We start from the raw sequence: 14411 nt of genomic DNA on the forward strand, positions 1-14411 counted from the left end.
GGGCGGAGCAAATTATTTTAACAGGAAGGCGTATAAACTCCTCACTAGCAAATCAAGATAACCACCTTGCAAACAAACCAGAATAAATGCTCAATAAAGATCAGACATAAGGTGTTCTTTTTTGGGTGGGATCCAATTGCATACATGTAAATTCAGGCTGTACAATTATAGATGATTGGGAGGTCTTCTGCAACAAACCTGCTTCCCGGAGAGGTCAAACTTCTTGCAACAAGGAAGGAGACTGGAAAGTGTGGGAGAAGACTTGTTTTGATGCAACATCCCACTAGCACATCAGAACGAATGCACATTAAATAGGGAATGTTGTCTAATATATCTGCAAACAAATCAGGATGAGTGTTCAATAGACAGGTAGCCTGGAAGCTTCCATATTTTAATCTCCACGTAGACTATGTGCAAGAACACAAACAGGTCTCTCTCTTTCTGGCTTTTAGCTGGTCCTTGCCAGGGGTGAGAGAAAGAGAGAAACTCAGCGGTGACTTGGCTGGCGAGAGGCTGCAGCTTCTTAACAAGAAGATTTATTTGCTAATCCTCCAGAGATCATCCTTGCAGATTGGCCGAGTTAGAAACCTTGTGTGGGGAAGTGAGATGGCTGAAGAAGCACAGGGGAGGAGAGCACATTATTATCAGTTTTAACAATCTGCAAAAGATTCCCCCATCAGGATGAGAAACTGGTCACAAGAAATTTGTGGGCCTGAGGCTCTCAATGCCAAACTGGATCGTACCCCACAAACCGAGACCGAGAGGAAAAGGTAGGATCTGCCCTTCAAATAGCCTGCAGAGGTCAGTTGAGTCCCTCCCCTTCTCTCTGCCCTGTTTCAACCAAGCCATGATCAATTTGCTTCCCATCCCCAATAAATGGCTGATGGCACATGACTTTGTCTGACCCAGGATAAGCTAAATTTTTTTTAACCAGCACCCAACTGCATACCACTTCCATTGTGCCTTTTCTTAGTTTGCGAAGAGCTGTAGGCTAATTTGCAAAGATCATAGTTAGCAGTCTACAGAATGGAGATTTGATGCAGAAAGCCCTTCTAAACAGAGACTAGGCTGAAGTGACTTTTTTGCTACAATCTAGAGAAGCTTGTTTCTACAGCTTGTAGTGTTGGGGATGGAGCACTTAAAGCATCTTTCAGCTTTTTTATTTGTGTTAAGAAACAACTGTGATCCAGCAGGGCGGGAGCTCAGTTGGCAGAGCCTCTGTTTTGCATGCCGAAGGTCGCAGGTTCAATCCCCAGGGTCTCCAGGTAGGACTTCTTGTCTGACTGTGTAAGGCAGCTTCCTTTGTTCCTATTTTTGTTCTTTCATTTTTCAGTTCTCTCTGCTTGCCAGACTGTGTGCTAAAGGTACATTATTATCCTATTTTCTTTATGAACCTCTTCCCTTGAAGCAACCCAAAAGGATTCCCCATACTATAAAAACATACACAGAACAATTGCATATGCAGAAAGCAGCTTAAGCATTTGTGTGTTATACAATTAAGAACACATAAAATTTAAAACACCACTCCAAATGTATTGTTACAAGTTGGGGGGGGTAAGCTGTATCCGAGGTCCTTCTAAATATAAGCCAGGCTAGTTTCCTGCATTAAGATGATCACTTGAGAGATGGACCATTAAGAGAACAAAGGAAAGTGGGCTCTGTGCGAGACAACAAATGAGAGATAGTTAGAAGGGCAAATCCTGAGTTGAAAGTTGAGAGTTTGCCGTGATGTGTGACCTAGGAGCAAGCTGGAGAGAAAGTTGGAGAGCAATGTCTGATGTCTGTTTTAATCCAAGGCTGAAGCTCTGGAAGAAACAAGACCCTTTGGGGGTGTTTGTACTGTGAGCCCCCCCATCCTAGGCTCAGGTTGTATATACATGTAAATAAATCATATATCATAAAGACTCCACCGTCTGCTGCGCCTCATTTCCAAAAGGAAACGCGAAGCCTGGGGAAGTGCCTGGAACTCCTGGAATCTGATACTGCTCAGAAAGTGGTGTGGCGTGAATACATACCGTATTTATACATACTGTATAAAACTAGGCTTTTCACCTAAAAAATAATGTCAAAGATTAGGGGGCATCTTATACTCTGGGCCATCTCCCCCCATTTTCTTAAATCTGAGTCCCCCCAAAATAGGGGGCATGGGGGCGTCTTATAGACGGAAAAATACGGTGTATATATATATATATATATCCAGTAGAGATGCCAACTGGAGGAAATACATTCATTGTTGAAAGAGGAATGTCTCCAAGAAGCACTGAAATAGAAGGCTGCCAAAGGACAGGTGCCTCCACATTAAGGGCTCAGTTCTGGCATAGAGCAGAGTGGACTTCCTAGTTGGATGGTAACTGCAGGATGTCCTCTCCAGCCATCCGTTGGATGTGTTGTATTTGCCCTACTTCTCCAAGTGGCAACACATTCCAGGAATGGAGTGCTTACTCAGGTCGGGTTGCCATGTTGCCGTATTTGCATTTTTATTTTATGTTACAAATATCCAGGCTGAGAAGATGTGGAGGCACAGCTGGAAACCTCCAACAGACACCTGGAGTCCACTGCTCCCACATCAGGGCTCCAGAGACATTCCCCAGGCATCCTCTGATACTGTTAACTTGCGGAGCTCATGACAGTACATCTCTTATTGCTGTCCCAACATTCTGCTTCACATGCACACACTTAGATCGTATTCTCTTTAACTGGCGTGGAGGGAGAGTTATGCATTAGGGCTGAGCGATACCTGGTTTTCAACATTGTGATACATCCTGATGTCTGAAATAAGGATGTAACTATGTAGACGTGAATGGAGTAGTGTCCTGGGAATGGCTACTACTTAGGTGTCTAAAACTGATCCATTTTTTACTTACATTTAACATATTGTTAAAGGGACGCGGGTGGCACTATGGGTTAAACCACAGAGCCTAGGGCTTGCCGATCAGAAGGTTGGCGGTTCGAATCCCCGCGACGGGGTGAGCTCCTGTTGCTCGGTCCCTGCTCCTGCCAACCTAGCAGTTTGAAAGCACGCAGTGCAAGTAGATAAATAGGTACCGCTCCGGTGGGAAGGTAAACGGCATTTCCATGCACTGCTCTGGTTCGCCAGAAGCGGCTTAGTCATGCTGGCCACATGACCCGGAAGCTGTACACCGGCTCCCTCGGCCAGTAAAGCGAGATGAGCGTCGCAACCCCAGAGTCGTCCGCGACTGGACCTAATGGTCGGGGTCCCTTTACCTTTACCTTTAACATATTGTTACAACTGTTATTTTATAGTACAGAGCAACAGGGGCAGCAGGAATCATGAGAGAAGTGATTACCAGCTTCACGGTTTTTCCCATATCACGGTTTTTTACCTAGCACACACATTGTAATTTGTGATATATCACCATGTCAGATATTATGAAACCGTTATCACAATGTGGACTTCAAAGCGATTTTGGATGGTGTAGCAATACATCATCCAGCCCTAGTATCCATCTTTCTAGGGAAGCTATGAGGAGGACCATTAAACTTTTAGCAGAGTTTTACTTAGTAGCACCTCCATACCTTATACAACACATTCCACACATATGTCAGGATGAACTTCTGTGTTACTAAAACACACTAAAGACATCGCGGTTTCTTGCCCAATTTCTCTCTCTGAGCCCAGAGAGGGTTTCTGCTTTTCAGTTCCTGCTTCCTTAAAGTTCACAGCAAGCATGCAGCCCAGTTGCCAGATTCCTGCAACTTTACAGTTCTTCAGTTCTTTTATTCAGTCTCTCCTCCTGCGTCTCCACATCTCTCTCTCCTTTTCTCCCTCATTCATAGACAACACTACGTGCTGAGCGGCACAGCAATGAGATAAGGAAGATCACGAGCAATTGCAGCTGCATCTTAATAAAAAAACATGACTGCCCAGCTTATGCAGAACAACACTTTCCTCAATGTAGCTCACCAGTAATGCAAAGCCTGGTCACCAGCAGGGTGCTTTTGAGGGCTTCCCACGAAGCCTTAAGCCCTGGAGATACATGGCACTCTTTAGCATCAGATGGCAAGATGCTTACCTTCCCCCACCCTGACCAACCTCTTATAATATTTCCTCCCTCCAAGTTATTTTTGCTACCCTGCTTCACTTTGTGCCTTGCCAGTCATTTTCCTTTTCTCCCCTAGCCCAAAGACGCAAGTGGCTGCACTATGCAGGTTATGGACTGAGCTATGCATGCATGAGAACCAAGCACGGATCCGGAACAAACAGCTGTTGCAGGACTTTGCTGAAGTGGAGGCCCAGTTGGCGGATCTGTCGGCCAAGATAGATGCATTGAGGAAGAGGAGGAGGAGGAAGAGAAGCGATTTAGCCAAGGTAGCTAAGAAAAACGGGCAAGGGGGTTGTTTGAAATCGGATTCACAGGAGAAGAATCCCCATCAATTGCTAGCAGTGGGTTTCCTCTGTGTAGTGTTGCTATATTGCAAGGGCAGGATTAGCAATTCTCATGCATTCAACATCTTGAGAGGCAGACGTTTAATAGGCCCAATTTCCCCCCAGCATGCAGATGCAGTGGCGGGTAGAGATCTGCCTGCTGAATTCTTAGGTTTTGGAATTATAGGGTGCAACGTATAACTAACAGGTGATATTCATAAGTTGGTAGGGATGGCTGCTAATCTAAGGTAGCTTTTAAAAAGAAACTGGATCAAGGTGCAGTATGTCAACGGCCAAAATTAAACCTCCATGCAGCGCAGGAAGGAGTAACCTGTTGCCCTGCAGATGTTGCTGACTATTTGCCATTGGCTTGGGCTGTTACTCCTCATCCTCCCTGAATGGGGATAGTAAGCTGTTGCTGTTGGATCCTAGACAAAGAGGACTTTTGCCATCATAAGAACATGAGAAGAGCCTGCCTGCTGGACCAGGCCAAAGGCCCATCTAATCCAGCATCATGTTCTTACAGTGGTCAGCCAGATGCCCATCACAGGAAACCCGCAAGCCCGACCTGAGCGAAACAGGCGGCCCAGAAACATCCTTTTGAAGGACCCACCTGGGTCACTATTAACCTTCCAAGCTAGATTCATGCTCCCATGATGGAGAAAACAAATGGCTGATCTGAAGTTCTAATCTCTCCTCACCTGCCAAGAGTTAAACTAAGGGGTGCTGGTGGATAAAATTGGGGGTGGAGAAATCGGCACCCCCAGATGATCCAAAGCTACTTTTTATTTCAGAGCGACTATGAAGAATCCCTTCCGCATCTGAGCAGAGGCCTTCAGAAGCCACAGGGGTCTGATGTGAGACAGGTAAATTAACTCAGGTGGCTGCTGTGAACTATATAATCCGCTGTGCCAAAACCCAATGAATAATATTATTTTGAAGTGAAATTTCATATGCATTTAGGAATGGGAAAATTGTGCCCCAGCACCTCCCCCCCCCCAATAAGTTTCAGACCTATTTCCTTGCATCTGAAGAGGGTCCCATTCAAATCTGAAATGTTGCCAACTTTTTACATTTATGAAATAATTTCTGCAATAAAAGTCAAAAAAGAATATTTATGTTTCATTTTTGTTCACCACTGGGGAATTCTCTTAAGGCAGAGCAGTTTATAAATTCAGGAATAAATATTTGTCATCCAGATTCTAGTTCTGAAGTTTGAGGTATAGCATTCACCTTCTGATGCTGACGGTTATCTATTAGCTTTTCGCTGTGGGCTCTTTAAAATACATTTAGAAACAATCAAACCCTGTTTTATTTCAAACCACCAGCAACCATAAGGAAATAACCATTTGAAGAGTGAATATTTGAAATATTTCCCATTCTGGCTCCCACGTGCCTTTCTTTCGCTCTTTGCATCACAGGAACTGCTGGCAAGACCCCACTCTGCTAACTGGAATGGGAAGCTCCCTTTTGAAATCGGGCGCCAGAGAGAACAGTTGCCGTTTCACCCCTTTGAAACGGTGCCATCCTGGGCCCCGGAAACTTATGGGAGACTCTGGTCAGGTTTTGGGGAGCACAGGAAGAGCTGGGGCCATTCCGTGGCCCAGCCTTTCCCCTCCTTAACACTCAGCTCCCAAACTTCCAGAGAACATCGCAGTCAGGCCTGGTCTTCCTCGCGGTCTCCATGGCAACCCCAGAAGGATGAGGAAGTCTTGATATCTCCTGACCAAGGTGGATCCTTTTCTCTGTCCTCCCAACCTTGGACAATCCCTAGAGAGGCCACCAGGTTGAGGAGAGACCTTTCCCAGGAATGGCAGAGGACTAGCATAGTCCAGGGGCCAGAGGACCATCCTGCTGCCAGCACCACCATCACAAGGGAGGTCCCGAGGGAAGAAAGCAGCAGCAGTGGATGCTCCAGAGAGGAGCTGAACAACATGTCGGTGAGGTGGAACGGTCGCAGCCTGGCCTGCAGCCCACAAGGAAGGTCACAGGCTGCGATGCTTTTTAGAGACACAACAGGTAAGGATGCTGGCGTCAGGTTTATTCTATCTCTTAACAACACCCAGGAAATTCTGGGGAACAGAACCTTCTGCCCATCAGGGAAAGTACTTTGCACTTGCTCAGAAGTCCGCTTAGCTTTTATTTCTTGCCTGTGTGCTCAGAGTCTGAAGACTCAATTTCAAGTTAAAGTCCTGCCACCAGGTCAGCTGTAAAACTTAAACCTATTTTCCCTCTTTCTCTCGCCAGCTTCTTGGGGTCAGCGTGGACCGCTGGGGATGAGCTCGGGTGGCTGTGGCCAGGACACAGCTGAGGCAGATTTGGAGCACTGGGTGGCTGAAAGTGCCTCCAAGGCATTGCTGAGGCAACAAGGGATGCAGCTGAAACAGTGCCAGGGTGCTCCCACAACGGTTTTAAGTGAAGATTTGTCCCAGGTGCCCCCAAACAGGTATTCTTACCACCACCCTGGAATCTCAGCTACCCTTGGTTCTCCACCGGGAGAGTTGTCAGGAGTGGGGAGAAGCTCAATAACTTGCTATCCTTGGCATTCCTTGGAAGGAGCCTATGAAGCTGAGCCCGTTGCCCTTGCCCTCACAACCTCCCCCCCCCCCCTCTGTTTCCAGATTTCCAGGATTGCGGCAAGAGGATGAGACAGCGATAATCCATGAGCCCAGCAAGTTTTTGGGACAAGAGGAAATATTGGGCCGGGATGGGCAGGAGGATGGAAACCTTGGGGAAAAGGAGGAACGGGAAAAGGGAAGAGGCAGTGGCAGTGAGGTGGGCGAAGCTGCAGGAAGTCTGGATTTGGGGTGGGATAAAATGTCCGGGGACAATGGGTCTCCAGGGGAAACAGCAGCTCAGGATGAAGTGGAGCCCCTGGAAAGTGGCAGAGCTGAAGTACTGGAGCCTGGGCAGGGAGAACAGGAGGGTAGGATTCATGTGGCGGGTGAGAGCAGGACAGGGGAAAGAAGCAACACACCAGGATCTTTGGGGGAGACTCAAAATGTGCAAGAAAACAGGGAGGCAACTGCAGAGCTGGAAGTTCAGGTGGCAGCAGTGAAGTTGGAAATGGGAGATGGAAATGGCCAGGGAAGAAGTTGGATTGAGGATAAGGAGGAAGGAGGAACCAGCAGAGATTATGGCGAGCCAGACAGGGCTGGAGGAAGCGGTGAAGAGCAGGGAGGCCCAGAAAGCCAGGAGGGAGCCAGGAGCCCAGAAGAGGATGTAGCCAGCATCAATACTGGTCCAGAGCAGTTCTCTTTGGAACCCAGGATCTGCAGCACATCGGAGCAGTAAGTTCTCAGTGTTCCAGAGGGGTGAAAGGTGGGCAAAACCCTCCTCCCCTATCCTGCGTGGGGAGATGGACCCCTCCTTCCCCATCACTGTTCTTCTTTCTTCTCTTTGAGGGATGACGGCGGCAGCTGCCAGACCTCCAGTCTGCAGAATGGGCAACCCCTGGGGGTCAAGCTCATGGAGGAAGGTAAGCACAGCGCTGGCTGCACGTATGGTGACATTTCCACTGCCCTTTTTCTGAGTGTCTTCTGCGACGTGTCATTAATGTATTAGCCCATCAGTGGTGGATTTATACTGGACTGTCCGCATGTCATTCTGCTTTATTCGTTGTTCCGTGATGCTTTCTCAATCTTCTTGTCGTCAGGAGGGGCACTCTTTAAAAAAAAATAAATAATAATAATAATAATAATAATAATAATAATAATATTTTTATATTTATATATTATATTTATCTATATTATATTTATATTTTATAGCATACAAAAATTTTTAAGACCTACCACACAAATTATTATACATATGTCCTTGTTTGGACTTCCTTCAGCATGTCTGATAGTCTTCCATCTTTATTATTTCTCCTGAAATTCTTAACTTAATATTGCCTTTACCTTTTCTAACAAATCATTTCTCCCTTTCCATTTTTACAATATTTCTTAAATTACTCCTCACAGAACTTCTTGTAGTCCTACAAACGTAATCTGATCATCACAAATACTTTTCAAATACTCAGTAAATTTAGTCCAGTCTTCGGTAAACCTCTGGTCCCGCCGGTCTCGGATCCTTCCTGTTAGCTTGTCTAATTCTGCGTAGTCCATCAATTTCATCCTCCATTCTTCTAATGTTGGTAGTTCTTCTTGCTTCCATTTTTGGGCCAATAATATTCTTGCTGCTGTTACTGCAGGAGGGGCACTCTTGTGTTATAACACAAAAAAGTGGGACACAAAAAAATCCACCCCAGGACATTTATGCTGTGAAAAGCTGCAGGATTTCAGCTATGGGACATGCACTGATTGGAAACAAAGCAGTATGGGGAAGGCTGGTTTAAATTCTGCCCAGGAAGTCCTTTTAACAAAGAGACAACTGAGAATCTGGCAACCAATATGGAGTACTTTCCCATGTCAGGTTATAGCCCTCACCATCTTCCCCCTTGTTCCTGTCAAATTTCTCCTAGTTCACACGCATTTATCGAATGCAGGAACAGAATCCATTTGTGAAGGAGAAGAGGAGGAGGAGGAGGAAGAAGTGGAAGAGAGTGAAGCTGATACAGACATTGAAGCTGCCTTGGCTCCCTTCTCCAAAAAGCCAAAATCAAGGTGGGGCATCATGTTCTCCTCCTTTACCTACGCCCCATCCTATCTTAAGGAACATGAAGACTGGAAACTGTCTTAGACAGAATCAGACCATTGGTTCATCTAGCTCAGTAATGTCTAGATTTTTTTCTCTTTAACTATAAAAAATATTTATTTGCAATAATAAAATGTGCAGCCCCTAAACCCAGGAGCCAGGAAGTTCTCCATTAACTATTTCCAATATTTTTATGAACAATAATCAAATGCTGGTGGAGGAAAAATCCCATTTAAAGACAGTATCCACAGAGGTGTTTGCAGAAAGTTTCCTTTTAGTAAAGGAACACATTTAGTTATACTGTTCATTACACAAATCATTACAATAAAATAAGAATAATTCAGGATATATACAGATTCTTTTTCTGCTTTTCTGCTTTGCTTGTGCTGAAAATAAATAGGAATAGCTTTCCTTCATATAATATTTAACAGAGTGACAAGCTGCTCAATGCTGCCTTTTGCCAGTATAAGCTAGTTCAGAACTGACCTAATTTATCTTATGACCATTTAACGACTTGGATAAAGCTCAACTTTTATTCATTACTCAATGCATGCATGAAGGTAAACATCATGAGCAAGACCAAATATTTTTTTAATAGCAAAACATATTGACTTCTGCCTTCTCCAGCTGTTCCCACTGTAATAAATATATGATGTGTAGATTAAGGTTTTCCACAAATGGGTCTCCAGCTGCTTTGGGACTAGAAGTCCCATCATCCCTGACCACTTGTCCTGCTAACTAGGGATGATGGGAGTTGTAGTCCAAAGATAGCGGGAGACCAAAGTTTGGGAAAAACCTCGTCTAGATTGACTGCCAGTGGCTTGCCAGGGTTTCAGGGAAGGAACTATCCCAGTCTTGCCTGGAGATATCAGGGATGGAACCTAGGACCTTCTGCCCAAAGTGGGTGCTGTGCCACTGAGCTACAGCCCTTCTCCATGGAGCAATCATAGATCACAACAGGCAACTTCCCATTTATGCGCATTTGAGCCATGTGTGACCGCGCACAAGCAAACCCGGAAGTGGCATGGAAAGGGGCAAAAACAGCCCTAAAGGAACGTGAAAATGGCATCTAGCAATCCCATGAGCCTTTGCACCAACCTTTGAGGTCTGTGGAGTTTTGGAGTTTGAACAAGGAGGTTTGGAGGGAGCGATTGTGATGGAGTTGGGTGGAGTTTTGGGTTTTTTAAAGAGTTTTTCAAGGGTTTCCAGAGGTTTAGAGTGCGTTTACAGGCTTTTTCAATGGGGTTCCCAATATACACGATTTCCCTTCAATGTATGGTGCCTTGGAACATAACCCCTGAGCAAATGAGGAGTTGCCTGTACTTTATTTTATACGCATCATGTGTCTGCCTCCTATCAATTTAATTGGATGCCTGAGTAGCCAATACTGGCCTATGTGGACAAATAGTCTGACCCTGGGATTAGGCAGCTCCTCAGGTTCCTAAATAGCACCTGGATGACCTGCCTCTCCAAGGAAGTCCATCTAAACATCTTTGCAAGAGAACTGGACTTATTAACTCTACCCACATCCCTCACCATGACCTTAGAAGACGCTTGTCTCCTCTTACATGGATGGCTTTTCCTAAGCCGAAAACCACCAGCTATTTGTGCCTTTCTTGATAAGGAAGATGATTCATCCGCCTGATGAATTTTCATCTTTCATCCCTCGCTTTGTCATCAGATCCTCCATTGCCTCGAATACCAATTATCCCATGATAACAAGGCGCCATCTAGCGGCTCCCAGACAATGCTCTTATGAGTCACTTGCTTGTGAGGAAGACCCACTGAACCTAGTGGACCTTGGAGTTATGCTGTTCCAATATCCATGCAGTCTCTCTCACAATGCTAGAAACCAAGGCCAGGTGAATGTTGGAAGATGCAGGGCAGGCAAAAGGACAGCTGGACATATAAGGGCCCCATTACCTTCAGGAGCTTAGGGCCTCATCAAACCTAAATCCAGCCCTGCCTCCAACATTACTCCAATGAAAATAGGGACGTACTAAGGAAAAGAGGAAGGGGATGCGGGTGGCGCTGTGGGTAAAAGCCTCAGTGCCTAGGGCTTGCCGATCGAAAGGTCGGTGGTTCGAATCCCCACGGCGGGGTGCGCTCCCGTTGTTCGGTCCCAGCGCCTGCCAACCTAGCAGTTCGAAAGCACCCCCGGGTGCAAGTAGATAAATAGGGACCGCTTTCTAGCGGGAAGGTAAATGGCGTTTCCGTGTGCGGCTCTGGCTCGCCAGAGCAGCGATGTCACGCTGGCCACGTGACCCGGAAGTGTCTCCGGACAGCGCTGGCCCACGGCCTCTTGAGTGAGATGGGCGCACAACCCTAGAGTCTGTCAAGACTGGCCCATACGGGCAGGGGTACCTTTACCTTTACTTAAGGAAAAGAGGGATATTCCAGGATCAAATCAGAAACCAGGACGACTGGAAAACAGGGACACTTGGAGGGTCTGCAAACACAACCCACTGAAAGAAACAAAACAGGAGTAGGTTATTCCCTCTGACTGCAGCAACAGAGGGGTTGTGAGCTATATGGAACCTGGAATCCTAGCCAGGTCAGCTTGGAAGTGCAAAGAGGGGCAAGGGTGGGGTGGGGTGGAGGAGAAGCACAGTGTGGGACACAACTCTGGTATTGCAGTGAAGCCCTGTTTGGGGCATTTTTGCATTTGGATCCCCAGTTTTCAGGATCTGATTTTCTTTCTCCACAGGGATCAGCAGAGTGAGGCAGATCTTCAAAGGATCCCAGGTGAGAGGAAATTTCTTGGGCACAGAGAAATGGCAGCCAAAACTGAATCTCTCAGGATAATAACCATGCCACTCCAGACAACCTGTCTATTGATAGTTCATCCCGATACGTTTTGCACACATTTAGTCTGGAGGTTATACAACACCCACTGTTTATTGAATGTTCATTCTGATTTATTTATTGGGAGGTTATATGACATTGTGCCAAACAATTGTTGTCCCACACTTTCCAGTTCATTTTCCTTCCACTTTACTCATCACAAAAAGTCTGGGAGGTGGTTTTTTGTGTTTTTCTTCCAAGCAGATTTGTTGCTCAAGGGCACCAAATCCACTTTAATTGCACAACCTGAGGATGCCTCCAGGCTGTTGCTATTTTGCGGGAATGGTTCGAGCACATACTGGAAATGTCGTCTTCCCTGATCAGAGTGGATTGAAGTGTTTTGTCACCATAGTGCAACAACACTTTTTTCAAAAAAAGGGAAAAAAAGAATAGATTTTTGTAGTTAGGAAAGCATTGGGGAAATGCAATGGAAAGTAGGGAATGCACAAATGATTAAAAGGAAGATGTGTAAACACTCCGCAAATGAATCAGAATGAATGTTCAATAAAGACCGGGTGTAGGCGGCATGCTCACTAACCTGTTTGTAGCACAAAAATGTAGTTTTTCTCAATTTGGAATAATTCATGCTTGTCCTCAATTTGCTCATTTCAATCTAGATTGATTTTAGATGTCCACAAGGGTGGGTTCAGTTTCCTGAGCAATGTATTATAATCTCCGCCCTCCCCACACCCCAATTATGTTATCCATGCCTTTTCCTTGCTACACATGCCTAGGTAAATGAAGAAGAAAGAGGAGATTATGATCTTGATATACACCCACCCTCAATGTATTTGGGCAAGTGTGGATACAAACTGCCCCTATCCATTGCCTACATTTGTTTTCATCTATTTTCAAATGGACACCCTGTGGGATAATGCAAAATCAATCTGTAACGAGCTTTCATTGCCGGAGTGGAAACAGTTTCTCCAGAAGCACTTTTAAGGAGCAAAAAAACATGCAGTAGATCTAGATTATGTGTAGGGTATGTCGGTGGGGGAACAACTCAGTCTCAACAGATTCTAGAATAAAATGCCGTGTGTATGCAGCCATAGTTCTAATTGCTTGCACAAGCTTTGGGGTGAATCTTGTACTCAGTGGAGGAACACTGAATTTGCCAGTATGCAATAGAAGCCCACTCTTCCAAATAGTGATAGTCTGGAATTGGCCCCGGGATCAAAACAGGGAAGGACTAAAAGTCAGTGGTAGAATCTAGGCTCTGCATAAAGAAGGTCCAGGTTCAATCGCGGGCATCTCAAGCTAAAAGAGTACAACCAAACTGCGGAAAAAATAGTGATCTCTGTGTTGCTAGGAGACTGCATATTTCTACAGAGCAGGGGTGAGGAACTTCTGGCCTTCCAGATGTTGCTGGTCTCCTGTGCCCTTCAGCCTCAGCTAGCATGGTCAGGGATTATAGGAGCTGTAGTCCAGCAACATATGGAGGGCCGCAGGTTCCCCAATGCCCTGCAAAAGTAGGGAATATACTGAAATACACTGTAGGAGACGCTTCAATCCATGGCCATACCCTTTTCTCTCCACAGATCTCTGGGCTGACGCAGAGGAAGCAAGCAAAGATGACAGCCTGCATGATAAAGACGACTTTTATGACTGAAGTGAGAAGGGCAGAAAAAACAAGATAGAAAAATAATAGTAATAGCCCAAGAGTTCAGCTCCCTGCACTGTAAGAACGGATGAACTGTCCAGTGGCGTAGCGTGGGGGGTGCCAGGGGTGCCGGCCGCACCGGGCGCAACATCTGGGGGGGGCGAGTCCAGAGGGAAGGGACAAGTTCCTTCCTCCGCCGGGCTCCCCGCCGCCACCGCCAGCCTTGCACCCTAGCGCGCGTGCGCGCCCCGCCGCCGCTGCGGCTGCGCTCCACTCACTGCTCGCAGGAGGAGCAGCCGCTGCAGCAGCGCCGACGCCGCCACCAACACCTGGCCGGGCACGGGCAGCCTCCACACCCCGCCGCCCTCGCCATCCCCTCGGCCCAGCCACAGGCGGCGGCTGCTTCTGCCGACTGGAAGGGAGGAGAGCTCCGAGGGGCCTCGACGCGCCCTGCCCTCCCCAAAACCCTCCGAGAGGAAGCCGGCGGGCGGGTGAGGGTCTCCCGGCGGAAGGGGGCGCCGCTGGCTCCGGCTCTCAGCGCAAGTCTCAGCCGCGGGGGGGGGGGGGGGCGAGGACGGAGCGCGGCTGGAAGCCCCCGGACCCGGCCGGGAGGAGGAGAGGCGCTCGCCAAGCCCGGATCTGGAGCGCCTCGGAGCGCGGGCTCCACCTACAGCCCAAGGAGAGGAGGGGGCGGGGAGGCGCCCGAGGGGAGGGGGCTTCAGCTGCCTTGGCCCGCGGGGGCTCCGCAAATAATAAATTTAATAAATTCCTGCTGAGCCTCTGGGGGGGGGGGGTCCTTGGCTCCTTCGCTCGCCCCCAGCCCCAGTGGCGTAGCGTGGGGGGGTGCAGGGGGGGCCGGCCGCACCGGCTGCAACATCTTGGGGGGGGGGCGCGCTCACACTCGAGTGCTAAAATCCACAGGTCAGGGGGCGCAAATTACTTGCC

General features: G+C 47.3%; 1 long non-coding RNA gene across 1 annotated transcript; it reads left to right on the plus strand.

Moving 5' to 3' along the window:
• The first annotated feature begins 8711 nt into the window (after positions 1-8711).
• LOC144325831 (uncharacterized) lies at positions 8712-13562 on the plus strand. The gene is made up of 3 exons (XR_013391028.1): positions 8712-8991; positions 11730-11767; positions 13405-13562. It is a non-coding gene; the product is annotated as an uncharacterized LOC144325831 (long non-coding RNA).
• The last annotated feature ends 849 nt before the right edge of the window (positions 13563-14411 follow it).

This window comes from Podarcis muralis, chromosome 16 (assembly GCF_964188315.1).
Source record: "Podarcis muralis chromosome 16, rPodMur119.hap1.1, whole genome shotgun sequence".
NCBI lineage: Eukaryota > Metazoa > Chordata > Lepidosauria > Squamata > Lacertidae > Podarcis > Podarcis muralis.